This window comes from Ursus americanus, chromosome 35, assembly GCF_024610735.1.
Source record: "Ursus americanus isolate L20-20 chromosome 35, mUrsAme1.1.p, whole genome shotgun sequence".
Lineage (NCBI taxonomy): Eukaryota > Metazoa > Chordata > Mammalia > Carnivora > Ursidae > Ursus > Ursus americanus.
Window position 1 is genome coordinate 5,712,770 of NC_142161.1, and position 15,240 is coordinate 5,728,009.

The window sequence follows — 15,240 nt, forward strand, 5'->3', positions numbered from 1 at the left end:
AGTTCCTGCCCCTGGCTCAGGTGCCACGCCTCTGCTAGACCCTAGAATTAGGAGTAAAACTCAATGGGTTAAGAAGGAAAACAAAAAGCTGAGGAATGATAGGAGGAAACACTCCTTTCTCTTCTTGATTCCAATGCTTGTCTAGGTTGAGAGCCACTGCATGAGAGCAGTGATTCATCACCTGGGAACTTGTTAGAAAGGCAGATCCTGGCATGTCTGGGTGGCTCAGTCGGTTAAGCGCCTGCCTTTGGCTCAGGTCATGATTCCAGGGTCCTGGGATTGAGTCCCGCATCACGCTCCCTGCTCAACAGGGAGTCTGCTTCTCTCTCTGCCTGCCACCCTTCCTGCTTGTGCTCTCTCTCTCTCTCTGACAATACAATACAATACAATACAATACAATACAATACAATACAATACAATACAATACAATACAGAAATGCAGATCCTTAGGCCTAAGACCTACCAGAGCAGAAACTCTGAAGCAGGCCCAGTAATCTGTGTTTGTAACAGCCCTCCAGGGGATTCCGACACATTCTCAAGTTTGAGAAGCACAACAGTGGAGTATCTGTTGGTTCCTTGCCACGTGCGGCCCCATTCCTGGCGAGTGGGGGCAAGGCAGGAGTGACCTGTTGGATTAACGAGTTTGAGAGAAGAAACTGGGCATGTGAAGGGTTTCTGGCACTTCTTTATTTAGTTCCTTCTGGCTTCTCCTCTGGAAACTGTCTGCCTATGCAACTATGCTGTTCTGGTTTATATCTCCACTCCATGGCAAGCCTGAAGGGCAGGCACCGTCCCCAATCAGAGAGGTTCAAAGCCTAGGAAGTTTAATTTAGGAAACAGTAATAGGTTTATTTGCCTTTCATGCCCATGTTCCCCAGAGCTGTATCATTAATAGTTATTTTCCATCTGTCTGGCTCCTGGGTTTGCCTCTCACTCAGTGCGTTCTGAACTTGGGCAGGGAAGAGGGAGGATACTTATCGAGTCCCCTCAATCCTAAACTAGAGGGGAGCTGTGGCACATTCGCCATCCTTGAATTAGGCTAATGAGGCTGTTTTGAACCTTAGCTAGCTAGCTCCCTGCTCCGTGAAGGTGCGTGGGTATATGAATAAGGAATGGGAAGCCAATAAATTATGTGTGAGGTTCTGCTGTCTGGATGCTGTCACCGTGTTCCTACACGGCTCTACTACCATGAGTTCATTTGTTGAAACAGAGTCAAGGAAGAGAATATCGTTCCCATTATAACCTGGAGGCTCGCCATCAGAATTTAGTTGAGAACAAGAAGCAACAAAGAATCGGGTTAGTTCCTGATATTGTCTGTTACACCAAGATGTGCTTCAAAAGCAGTGGCTCCTGTCAACTTTTGGATTCTCTATGGCAAATACATGGACTATCTTACTACCCATTCATGATCACAGATAATCAAGAGTCAGCCTCGCTTGGGTGAGATCTAAAATGGAAGACATGGGGCGCCTGGGTGGCACAGCGGTTAAGCGTCTGCCTTCGGCTCAGGGCGTGATCCCAGCGTTATGGGATCGAGCCCCACATCAGGCTCCTCTGCTATGAGCCTGCTTCTTCCTCTCCCACTCCCCCTGCTTGTGTTCCCTCTCTCGCTGGCTGTCTCTATCTCTGTCGAATAAATAAATAAAATCTTAAAAAAAAATAAATAAAATGGAAGACATGTCCTAAACTGGTAGAGGCAAGCAGCTAGAAAACGTCTTCAACCTGATTTCTAAGTTTTATGATTGCAAACAGGTACATCTCCCCTCCTATGACCACATTTTGTGATTCACTATGCAATTTCTTTTCTTTTTATAGCCTTTGGGTCTCTGAGATTAAATTAGCTATATGTCAACAAATTCTATATTTTCATTATTTCAACCAAACTGTGCCACTTCCTGATATTAATTGTTGGAGTTCAGATGAGGACACAGCCCTATGGAAGAAGGTAAAATATGAGGGTAGTTAAGTGCAGGTTTTTGTGTGTCATTGAATCTTTTCCCAGTGGATCGGTACCCTAACTTTTCCCCTAAAATAAGATTGGGTCAGAATCAGGCATTAAAGTCATTAACATGTACAACCTGGAAACACAATCATCTAGCAGGACTGCCCAGTAGGATTCTGTGTGAGCTGGCCCAGTACTGAGGCCCTCCTTCAAGATGGATGAAGGCCAAAAGTGGTGGCAAGATTCATCAAGGGTTGACATCTAGAAAGAAAATCAGAGCAGAAACTTTTTACAGTCAAAAAAAAAAAAAAAAAAAAAAAGGAATTTTTTTTACAGTCTATCCTTGGCTTATAAACATGTTACACTGATAGATTCCCAAACTTGCTTTATTCTCAGTTGTTGAGAACTTAAAAGGCTTGAAAGTCATTTTTCTTTTCTTAATTTGTAGATGGTATAATTTTGAACTACAAATCATACTACAACTGAGAAATTATTGAAAATGAAGAACATTCAGTGAGGTGGCTAGTTTCACAAACAGATAATTAAATATATAATTAAAAATAACTTTCCTACGGAAGAGCAATAACCAACTAGAAAAATACAAGGAGAAAATTATTTATAATGGCAAAATTGTATAGAACTTACATGAAGAAAATAAAAAAAATTTACTCAGGAATAGAATACTTTAATAAATGAAAAGGCATGTCTCTGGATGAGAAACAAAATTTGTAAAATTAACAGGTTTTCCCAAATTGTTTCTAGGATTCACCTATTTCAATCAAAATACTAATGCAAGACTTTAGAAAACCTAAAAAGAGCAAAACTGATCGAGAATCTTTAAAATAATACGCCACAGGATCGGTCCTGGGAAGGCACCGCTGGCCTTCCTCTGGGCAGACAAATCTGGAAAGTCGGGATAACAAGAGGCCAAAGAGAACGAATATCCACGACAGCGAAGACACTGGAGTCCTGTCTCTCAAGGGGCGGTGTGAGCTCGTGCTGGAGACAATTTCTAAAAATAAAACAGGAAGTCATCTTGTCTATAGAGATTGGGCCTCCCTGTAGCCCACAGGGGCATTTAATCCATAATTTGTCTGCACATTTACAATGAAATGCTATAGATACATTTGCAATGAAAGCACTCTGATTGTTGTAGCACTTGTAATTCAGCCAAACAAAAGAAAAGATTGAGGGATAGAAGGGAAAGATAAAATTCTGGACAGGATTTCTATGCCCTTTCCAGTGTTATAGAATTTGATGACACTGATACCTTCAGGGTAGTTTTCTTTTACTTACAGTTTCAAGGGAATTTTAAGTAATTGATTTTTTTTTCAAGATAAAGTGCTTTTTAAAAGGTGGGAAAATGTTTCCCTAAGGTAACCAGGCTCTGGTTGCAGGAGAGAGCAGAAGGAGGGATTAGGGTAAGGGGTGTGTGTGTGTGTGTGTGTGTGTGTGTGTGTGTTGATGTGACAAATACAGTTGCTTAGATAGAATTAACTGAGTCTGAACGCTGGAAAGTCCAAAGGAAAATCGGGAGAGAGGCAAGGCTAGTCCCCCAGAAGAAATTTACAAAAGAAGAGAAAGAAAATTTGTTTGAGTGAGATAGATAATAAATTCTTTTAAAAAAAAGACTCATTGAGAAAGAAAGAGAGAGTGAGCACAAGCAGAGGGAGTGGCAGAGGGAGAGGGAAAAGCAGATTCCTTGCTTAGCGGGGAGCCCAATGCAGGGCTCTATCTCAGGACCCCGGCACTACGACCCAAGCCGAAGGCAGACACCTAACCAACTGAGCCACCCAGGTGCCCCTTGATACATAATTTCTTAAATTGCCTGTAGATGGTGGTTACCTAGAGCTGTGTCACTTCTTGATTTGGGGGACAATTCTAGAAGTTTCCAGGATGCTGGGTAGTAGGTGTCTTGCAAATGCCCATTCATGCATATGAGAGTTCATAAGGTGAATGTTCATAATTAGGAGCATGCAAAAGAATTGAATTTGTGTATCAGCTAGACCAGCTAAGTTTTTTTTAAAAGATTTTATTTATTTATTTATTTGACAGAGAGAGAGACAGGCAGCGAGAGAGGGAACACAAGCAGGGGGAGTGGGAGAGGAAGGAGCAGGCTCCTAGTGGAGGAGCCTGATGTGGGGCTCGATCCCATAATGCTGAGATCACGACGCCCTGAGCCGAAGGCAGACGCTTAACGACTGCGCCACCCAGGCACCCCTAGACCAGCTAAGTTTTTGCAATGCCAGTTCTTTGTGCCCTTGGGTATTATTTGGAGGCAAATCAGAAACTTCTAGACCCTTATGGTGCCTTGCAGCCACTACTGAATTTTTGGCCTGGATTGATTTCCCCCTCTTCGTTTGGGCTCAGCCAGCATCTCAATGGTGGGGCAGTTAAAGCACAGGGGAAAGAAAGCCTGCCTATTTACAAATTGCTCATGAATTTTCAAGTGTGCCTGTTGGCCACTGATAGTGGCAGCTTCCTTAGACCTCCTACTGGATAATACTCTTGGACATGGTTGCTGGAGAGGCAGTAAATGAACTGAACTCCTTGTCCAGCACGTCAGATCAAAAGCAAACAGACAGGGCTGTGCCAAGTTTAATTCACAAAATAGCCCCAAGGAAATGAATGCAAGTGTAAACCTGACTGCTCCCTGCAAGGATAGGCAGTCCCTATCTGTTCTGTGACGACAACCGCTGCAGAGCAAATCATCCTGGAGCTGAAAATCAATTTGAGAAAAGGTAGATATGTAGGGGTCACTCAGGTAGGAGCTGTCTGTCATCGCAAAGTGTCAGAGAGAACCTTAGCTGACAAGAGACCAGAACTGCCATAGGATTCATTTCTGAATTGCAAAGAGATAAATATGAAATGCATAGAGCTTACAGGGATTCATAATTGGCAATCAAATTCCTTTTGTAAATAGAACATTGCATTCCTCCTTGCAGTGCTGTGCCTTTTGCTAGCCAAGTCTCGCAGACTGGGTTAGTTCGGAGTCACTCAAATGAGCTTCCTGAGACTTTCAGAGGGAAGCCCCAAATCCAGCTGAAAGAGGGACAAACACATTTATGTGGAAAATTGGATCCTCCTATCTCATAACATCTTGCATTTCTATTTTGGCTTAGTTACTTGCAAATAAAACTTTCTACAAAAATCTTATGGAGAAACTCAACAATAAGGTTTTAAATTTATTCCGATGAATATCAGCAGGGGTGAAAGTTCTTATCCCAAAATTAATAAAGAGGAGTTGTCCGGATTAATAACTTTATGGACTTTAAGCCCCAAGCAAGTTCAGGAAATTTTGTGATAAGCACACATATACAAATCTAGAGTACATTTTGCTGCGTTTTCGGTTTAATCTGACCTATCAGAGTCAGGGCTTTGGGACACTAGGATGTCGTTTTTATGAAGGTAAAATCATTAGCAGTGCCGTGGCATTCATCCATTCTGATCTTTTTCCTTTTCTGCTTCTTCTCTACCTTTTGTGTTACTATTCTGCCTTCTTTCTCATCTTGGGGAAGCAGGCTTCCAGTCACTCCGATGATGAGCTGATGAGTGATGGGGCCCGTCCCATCTAGGATTATTTTGTCTTCTTCTTTCCCGTCAAGTCCCCTGAGGTTTCAAATCATAGGCCTAGGGATAATCTCCCCGCTCCCTGTCCTTTCTCCCCTCTGAACACCTCTGGCATCTAGCTTTATACAAGAGCTAACAGAAAATCCGCACGACCACTTTGTGAAACTCATTGGAAGTACCTGCAAAAGCTGGTCACACGCATGCCCCGTGGCCAGCAGGTCTACCACGCATGCGCGCCCAACCCGAACGTGCATGCATGCGCAGAAGACATGCGTGTGAGTCCGCACGTCCGCGCTCTTCCGAATAGTAAAAAGCCGGAGCTAAGCTATCGTTAAGTAGTCAATTAAAAATTGTAGCATATTTATAAAAATTACAGCAATGAGAATGAACAAACAGCAAATAAGAATGTGAATTACCTTCACAAAAATAATGTTGAGCCAAAGAATTCACACACGAGTATATACTGTGTGTGTATTTTAAAAATAGGCAAAACTAATTTATGGTGTTAGAAGTCAGGATGGTAGGAATGGGGGGTCGGATGGGGGCGGAGGTCAGGTAGTGACAGGAAGGAGACAGCACCAGGGCTTCTAAGATAACAAGATGATCTGTTCCTTGATCCAAGTGCTGGTTATATGATTGTGTTCATGTTTATACATTTCCAATTTGTATGTTCTATTACAATAGAATATCTTATACTTTAAATGGAAAAAAAAATCAAGTTTGAGATACATTCGTGTTTTTCCAAAAAATGTAGCCTTTTCTGTATAAAACCTTGTAACCAAACAGCAAGCTCAGTTCTCCCACGGAACCAGCTATCCTTGGCTACTATCTTAGTCACTGGTGGGGCTTTGCACCTAGCTAAAAGCATTTATTATTTTTTTTAATGTTTTTTTTATTATATTATGTTAGTCACCATACAGTACATCCCTGGTTTCTGATGTAAAGTTTGATGATTCATTAGTTGCGTATAACACCCTGTGCACCATGCAATACGTGCACTCCTTACTACCCATCACCAGTCTATCCCATTCCCCCACCCCCTCCCCTCTGAAGCCCTCAGTTTGTTTCTCAGAGTCCATAGTCTCTCATGCTTCATTCCCCCTTCTGATTACCCCCCCTTTCTTTATCCCTTTCTTCCCCTACCGATCTTCCTATTTCTTATGTTCCATAGATGAGAGAAATCATATGATAATTGTCTTTCTCTGCTTGACTTATTTCACTTAGCATTATCTCCTCCAGTGCCGTCCATGTTGCAGCAAATGTTGGAAATCGTTCTTTCTGATAGCTGGGTAATATTCCATTGTATATATGGACCACAGCTTCTTAATCCAGTCATCTGTTGAAGGGCATCTCGGTTCCTTCCACGATTTAGCTATTGTGGACATTGCTGCTATGAACATTGGGGTGCATATGGCCCTTCTCTTCACTACGTCTGTATCTTTGGGGTAAATACCCAGTAGTGCAATGGCTGGGTCATAGGGTAGCTCAATTTTTAACTTTTTAAGGGACCTCCACACTGTTTTCCAGAGTGGCTGTACCAACTTGCATTCCCACCAACAATGTAGGAGGGATCCCCTTTCTCCACATCCTCTCCAGCAATTGTTGTTTCTTGCCTTGTCAATTTTTGCCATTCTAACTGGCGTAAGGTGGTATATTAGTGTGGTTTTGATTTGAATTTCCCTGATGGCTAATGATTTTGAACATTTTTTCATGTGTCTGTTAGCCATTTGTATGTCATCATTGGAAAAGTGTCTGTTCATAGCTTCTGCCCATTTTATGATTTGTTTATTTGTTTCTCGCGTATTGAGTTTGAGAAGTTCTTTGTAGATCTTGGATACCAGTCTTTTATCTGTAGCATCGTTTGCAAATATATTCTCCCATTCCGTGGGCTGCCTCTTAGTTTTTTTGACTGTTTCCTTGGCTGTGCAGAAGCTTTTTATCTTGATGAAGTCCCGCAAGTTCATTTTATCTTTTGTTTCTCTTGCCTTTGGAGATGTGTCATGAAAAACGTTGCTTTGGCCGATGTCGTAGAGGTTGCTGCCTATGTTCTCCTCTAGGATTTTGATGGATTCCTGTCTCACATCGAGATCTTTCATCCATTTGGAGTTTATCTTTGTGTATGGTGTGAGAGAGTGGTCAAGTTTCATTCTTTTGCATGTAGTTGTCCAATTTTCCCAGCACCATTTATTGAAGAGATTGTCTTTTTTCCACCAGATGTTTTTTCCTGCTTTATCAAAGATTAGCTGCCCAAAGAGCCGAGGGTCCATTTCTGGGTTCTCTATTCTGTTCCATTGGTCTATGTGTCTGTTTTTGTGCCAGTACCATGCTGTCTTTGTGATCACAGCTTTGTAGTACAGCTCGAAATCCGGCATTGTGATGCCCCCAGCTTTGTTTTTCCTTTTCAACAGTTCCTTGGCGATTCGGGGCCTTTTCTGGTCCATACAAATTTAAGGACTATTCCAGTTCTTTGAAAAATGTCATCGGCATTTTGATTGGGATAGCATTGAAAGTGTAGATTGCTCTGGGTAGCATGGACATTTTAACTATGTTAATTCTTCCGATCCATGAGCATGGAATATTTTTCCATCTTTTTGTGTCTTCCTCAATGTCTTTCAAGAGTGATTTATAGTTTCTAGAATATAGGTCCTTTACGTCTCTGGTTAAGTTAATTCCAAGGTAACGTATGGTTTTTGGTGCTATTGTAAATGGGATGGATTCCCTAATTTCTCTTTCTTCAGTCTCATTATTCGTGTATAGAAATGCAACTGATTTCTGAGCATTGATTTTGTATCCTGCCACATTACTGAATTGCTCTATAACTTCTAATAGTTTGGGAGTGGATTCTTTTGGGTTTTCCAGATAGAGTTACATGTCATCTGTGAAGAGAGACAGTTTGACTTCTTTGCTGATTTGGATACCTTTTATTCCTTTTTGTTGTCTGATTGCTGTTGCAAGGACTTCTAGTACTATGTTAAATAATAGTGGTGAGAGTGGGCATCCTTGTCGTGTTCCTAAGGGAAAGGCTTCCAGCTTTTCCCCATTGAGAATGATATTTGCTGTAGGCTTTTCATAGATGGTTTTTATGAGATTGAGGAATGTACCCTCTATCCCTACACTCTGAAGGGTTTTAATTAGGAAAGGATGCTGTATTTTGTCAAATGCTTTTTCCGCATCTATTGAGAGAATCATGTGATTTTTGAATTTTTCTTTCTGGATAAAATCTAAGACAGTGATAGATTTGCAAATGTTGAACCACCCTTGCATCCCAGGGATGAATCCCACTTGGTCATGATGGATAATCATTTTAATGTACTGTTGGATTCTGTTAGCCAGGATCTTGTTGAGGATTTTGGCGTCCATATTCATTAGGGAAATTGGTCTGTAATTCTCCTTTTTGATGGGGTCTTTGCCTGGTTTGGGGATCAAGGTAATATTGGCCTCATAGAATGAGTTTGGCAGCTTTCCTTCTGTTTCTATTTTTTGAAATAGCTTTAGGAGAATAGGTATTATTTCTTCTTTGAATGTTTGGTAGAATTCCCCAGGAAAACCATCCGGGCCTGGCGTTTTGTTTTTGGAAGGTTGTTTATCACTGACTCAATCTCTTCATACTTAATTGGCCTGTTTAAAAAATCAATTTCTTCCTGTTTCAGTCTTGGTAGTTTATAGGTTTCCAGGAAGGCCTCCGTCTCTTCCAGATTGCTTAATTTATTGGCATAAAGCTGTTGATAAAAGTTTCTAATAATCCTACCAATTTCATTGGTGTTGGTTGTGACCTCTCCTTTTTCATTTATAATTGTATTAATTTGGGTCCTCTCTCTATTCTTTTGGATAAGTCTTGCCAGTGGTCTGTCAATTTTATTGATTCTCTCAAAGAACCAGCTTCTAGTTCTGTTGATCTGCTCTACTGTACTCCTGGTTTCTAATTCATTGATTTTTGCTCTAATCTTGGTCACCTGTTTCCTCCTGCATGGATTAGGCCTGTCCCTCTGTTGCTGTTCCAGCTTCTTGAGGTGAGAATATAAAAACTGCATTTTAGATTTTTCTATTCTTTTGAGTGAGGCTTGGATGGCTATGTATTTCCCCCTTAGGACTGCTTTTGCAGTATCCCATAGGTTTTGGACCGTTGTGTTTTCATTCTCATTGGTCTCCATAAATTGTTTAAATTGATTTTTGATTTCCTGGTTTATTGAATCATTCCTGAGCAGGATGGTTGTTAGTCTCGAAGTGTTTGAGGTTCTTCCAAATTTTTCCCTGTGGTTGAGTTCCAATTTCAAAGCGTTGTGGTCTGAGAATATGCAGGGAATAATTTCAGTCTTTTGGTATCGGTTGAGATTTGTTTTGTGACCCAGAACATGGTCTGTTCTTGAGAATGTTCCATGGGCATTAGAATAGAATGAATATTCTTTGGTTCTGGGGTGTAGTGTTCTATATATATCTATGAGGTCCAACTCGTCGAGTATGGCATTAAAAGCCCTTGTTTCTTTGTCGATTTTTTGCATGGGTGTTCTGTCTATTTCTGATAATGGAGTGTTGAGGTCCCCTACTATTAATGTATTTTTATCTATATGTCTCTTTATTCTGGTTAAGAGTTGGCTTGTGTATCTTGCTGCTCCCCTGTTGGGGGCATAGATATTTATAATTGTCATATCCACTTGTTGGATACATTCTTTAAGAATAATATAGTGCCCTTCTGTGTCTCTAACTATAGTCTTTAGTGTAAAACCAATCTGTCTGATATGAGAATTGCTACCCCAGCTTTCTTTTGAGGTCCACTGGCGTGAAAGATGGTATTCCATCCCTTTACTTTCAGTCTGAATGTATCTTTAGGTTCAAAATGAGTCTCTTGTAGACAGCAAATCATGTCTTTTTATCCAATCTGCAACCCTGTGGCGTTATGGGAGCATTTAGGCCATTTACATTGAGACTGATTATTGAGAGATATGATTTTAATGATGCCATGTTGCCAGTAAAATCTTTGTGTCTGTTGATTGTGATTTTCTGTTCTGTATCACTCTTGGGGCCTTTTTATCTTTATAGAACCCCCCTTAATATCTCCTGTAGGGCTGGTTTCATGGTTACGAAATTGGTTAATGACTGGCGATTCTGCAAGGTCTTTATTTCTCCATCAATTCTGAATGACAGCCTTGCTGGATAAAGGATCCTTGGCTGCATGTTTTTCTCTGAAAGAGCTTTAAAAATGCCCCCCCAACCCTTTCTCTCATTTCAGGTCTGTGTAGACAGGTCTGACGTAATTCTGATACCTTTGCCTTGGTACGTGAGAAATTTCTTTGCCCTGGCCACTTTCAATACTGTATCCTTGGATCTAATATTTGCAAACTGCACTATGACGTGACGTGGCATAGGTTTGTCGTGGTTGAGCTTGGGAGGGGTCCTCTCTGCCCCTTGGACACGAATGTTTGTTTCCCTTGCTAGATTAGGGAAGTTTTCAGCTACAATTTGTTCAAATATCTCTTCTAGACCTCTGTTTTTCTCCACCCCCTCGGGATGCCGATGATTCTGACATTGGAACGTTTCATTGAGTCCGTAATCTCCTGTAACCTACATTCTTGCGTGTGGATTTTTTTTAAGTCCAGATCTATTTTAGCTTTCTCTTCTACTAACCCATCCTCCAATTCGCTGATATGTTCTTCTGCCTCATTCACCCTGGCCGTCAGAGCCTCTAGTTTTGACTGCATTTGGCTCATAGAATTTTTAATTTCTGCCAGATTCGCTCTCATTTCCACCCTTAGAGATTCTATATTCTCATTAACATTTTCGTTAATACTTTTTTCAAGTCTACACATTATCTTGACCATTGTTACTCTGAATTCCATTTCTGATGATTTGGTCATATCCATATTCATTAGTTCTGTGGCAGAGGCCACAGACTCATTGTCTTTTCTTTGCTGGGGGGGATTTCTCCTTCTTGTCATTCTGATGAGGAGAGGTTGCGGGGTTGTCCAGAGCCCAAATTATTGAGCGGGACCCAGGCCGTGCGCCCTTGTTTTGTAGGGATCTTAGGGATGTGGCTTCTTGATTTTTCAGCCTGCCTTCTGGGGGAGGGGCCTGCCGCGCCGATACTCAGGCAACCCTGTTTGGGTAGAGTCTCCGTGTCCCCTGTGAGGGGAGGATGGGGACGGGCACGCTGTGAGCCGGTATTTCCAGGCTTTTGTTCTCTGGCGGCTTTCCCTGGCGGTTTGCTGTGCCTCTTCTGAGAGTCAGAGCAGCAGCGGCCGAATTTCAGCCTCTGTCACAGAACAGAGGGATTGCGGCCCGTTCTCTACTAATGTTCTGGCCACTTTAACTCTGTTACTGTTGGTGCTGCTCAACCCTGCAGCGTCCCGGGATGTGCGCCCCACACCCGGCGTCCCAGCCCTCACTTCCAGGGCCGGCGCGTCTCTGTCCTTTGTGTTTCTAATGCCGCCAGCCGCCAGCCGCCCCGCGCGCGCTCCCGGAGCTCCCGGTCTCAGTCTGGATCCAGTGAGCGCACCGGAGCTCCGTTTCAGTCTGGTGGCGCGCGCACCCGGCTCACGGTCTCAGTCCGCTCTCTCGCGGGTGCTGGTCCGTGAGTCCGCCCGCTCTCCCGTGCAGGTGGCTACCGCTTCCCGGCACCCGAACGCGGCGGCTCCCTCCCCCCTCCGTTTATCTTCCGATATCTGTGCGCGGTTTCACGGGTCCCCACTTCGTACCTCAATACTCAGCCCTGGAGATGTTCATTTGTAGAGATCCAGATGCATCTTCCTGCGTCTCAGGCTGATTCCGTGGTTGTTGAGGCTGGTCTGGTACCTATCCAGCTCGACTCTGGGGAGTGGCTGAAAAAGGGGTCCCCTACTCCTCCGCCATCTTAACTCCTCCTCTAGCTAAAAGCATTTCTAGAATTGGTAGCACCTGCAAAAATTCAACAAATATTTGAGAGCCCCTTGTGTGCCAGGCATTATGTCAGTTATGGGGGTTAAAACAATGGACAAAACCCAGTCAGTCCTCAGAGAACCCCTTGTCTATTCTATTTCTGGACTTCCCTACTCTCCTGCCTTACTCCACTCAGGCCCCATCCCACACACTGTGCCGAGTCTACCATGTTTCTCTGCCTCTCTTTTCTCCTGTGAATATACCAGCTTTCTACTCTTGGAACCATACTTTGATGGGGTTGAAATTGCTGGGGCACTGAGGCAAGAAGCCAACTGAGAACTGGTTTTCAGATGTCCCTCATCATATACCCCTCCCATCTCCCACATGTATGGATCTCCTTCATTGCTACTCCTATCCAGCTACTCATTGTTAACCCTAAGCTGGTACCCAAAAGCTCAGTTCGGATATGTACAACTCTGGATGCTCTATTAACCTTTCAGGTTATGAAAGGTTATGAAAGGTCGTATAACTATATGACCAGTTAACAGATTGAAGTAGTTTGAAGAATTATATCCCAGTGGCAGAAAACATTCAGCCGTTATCCAGAAGTGCTACTACTAAGGTAAGAATTTCTCAGAAATATGCCTGTTGTTTAGATGCTGAGGTAGTCTAACTTGGTGGTTCCAAGCCTGGGGCCCTTGGATCTCCAGGTAGGAACCAGGTCCTTAAGTTATTTGCAGTATGTTAAAAAGCCTCATGGAAATTGCACACTTACCTCAGGTAAGGTTTACAGGCTAGGTAAAGGTGAATGTTTATACGTGATTAGAAATAAATAACCTTTGTGTCGTATACTTAGTGATTACATGTTGATTACAGGTTCTGATTGGCAGGTTCCCATGACTTAGATACATGAAAATTTGTAAACAAATTAATAATTACTAAACAGGTGGAATTTCCTGAAAGATCAGCTTCAAAATGTGTGTCTGTGTGGGTGGGTGGGTGCGTGGCCCCTGAGTTTAATAAAATAATAAAACGGCTTCCTGGTAGTGAGAAATTTGGCAACTACGACCTAGTTTAAGGTGTCGTGCCCTCCTGCTGGGCCAGCAGAGGGCGCTGGAATTAAATTATTCCCTCTTGAGCCATTCTAGTTTCAAGGGCACAAGCTAACAAAGGAGAGGACAACCAGGACGGAGGAGGAGGGCCTCTGCAGATGGGAGAGTGACCACCCAGGAATGGCAAGTCCGTATCATAGGAAAGGTTTTCAGGCGTAGGAGATGTAACACACAGCAAAGGAAGGAACAGTATTTTGGTGGCAGTTTTGTTTTTACTATGGTCTGTATTTGCCCACAATTGTTCAGAAACAGACCATCCCCAGTGTCTGTCCATTTAGGGCATAGCTCAGTGGATAAGCCCACCTCTGACCTCCTGACGTGTCATTGTCATCAAAGCGAGCAGAAGTCTGAACATGTTAAAACAGTGAAGTTGTCTTGGCATTTCTGGGCTTGGTTCCTCCTCCTCCTCCTCTCCTTACTCTTCCTCCAAGGGTGACCCTGGTGGAATTATTTTAGGCATTAATAAGTAAGAAAGGGAGGTTCTTTATGATTGGACCTTATAAATCTCCCACCACTTCCTGCCCACAGTGTAGAAGGAAGGGGCAGCCTGCCCACCCATCCTGAAGGAGACTCTGCCGCAGAGAGCAGTGCAGTCAGGGTTGTCTGGATTCCATTTCCTCTCCGTGACTGATTATCTCTTTCTGGGAGAACTAGCATGGGTCATCTCGTCTCACTGCTTTTTACAACTCCACATTCTACTGATTACTATTCTTCACATTCACAGTGACTTTCATTAGGGCGCTTAACCTGGTTAATTATAAGAATTCTCATACTCATCATTTCTTTGCATTTTACGTGTTCCTACAGTGTTCCAATTTGTTTACTCCAGCTGGATACTTGACTTTCAAACTGATTATATTTATTTGAACTTTTAAAAGTGTGACTTTTGGGCTTGCTTCGGCAGCACATATACTAAAATTGGAACAATACAGAGATTAGTGTGGCCCCTGTGCAAGGATGAGATGCAGATTTGTGAAGCATTCCATATTTTTACGAGATCCACCACCACTGGGGAGGCAGTGTCCTGGGTCCAGAGTTGGTGGCTCGCATTACCAAGTTGGAAAAAGTAAACGCTAAAGAAGTGGCCACCAAACTGAGCGAAGTGGGCGCTGTTGAATTTTCTGTACATAAAATAATAAAAAGTTCCCTCTCAGCCAGTGTCCGAAAAAAATGTAACTTTTAAAAATAAGTACTCCGTAACTGGAATTGTAACCCTCGAGTTCTGGGTCCACATAAGAACCAGAGTGGGCGAGCCCCTTGGAGGTAGTCTGTAACTCCTTCTTTTTTTTTTTTTTTTAATTTATTTGACAGAGAGAGACAGCCAGCGAGAGAGGGAACACAAGCAGGGGGAGTGGGAGAGGAAGAAGCAGGCTCCCAGCAGAGGAGCCTGATGTGGGGCTCGATCCCATAACGCTGGGATCACGCCCTGAGCTGAAGGCAGACGCTTAACGACTGAGCCACCCAGGTGCCCCGTCTGTAACCCCTTCTATGGCATCCCTAACCATAGAGATCTTCCTCACGTGTGCATACTTCCAACGATGGTGTGGGGGAGGGTGCTGTAACCCACAAGGAAGAATTTCTGGTCATGTGATATTAAATAGAAATCTTTGAATTGTCCAACAATTCATCATAGATGCAAGTTCTCCCTCTCCATTGTCCAAATATTTGAAAACTACTATCCAGTTTCCCTCTACTTTTCTTTTTCCTGAAGGCTCAACATCTCAAGATCTTTAATAATGTCTCCCATGGCACAAAGTTTTTTTCCCT

General features: G+C 42.9%; 1 non-coding gene across 1 annotated transcript; it reads left to right on the forward strand.

Moving 5' to 3' along the window:
• The first annotated feature begins 14,361 nt into the window (after positions 1-14,361).
• On the forward strand, positions 14,362-14,465 carry LOC123795814 (U6 spliceosomal RNA). The gene has a single exon (XR_006780601.1). It is a non-coding gene; the product is annotated as a U6 spliceosomal RNA (small nuclear RNA).
• The last annotated feature ends 775 nt before the right edge of the window (positions 14,466-15,240 follow it).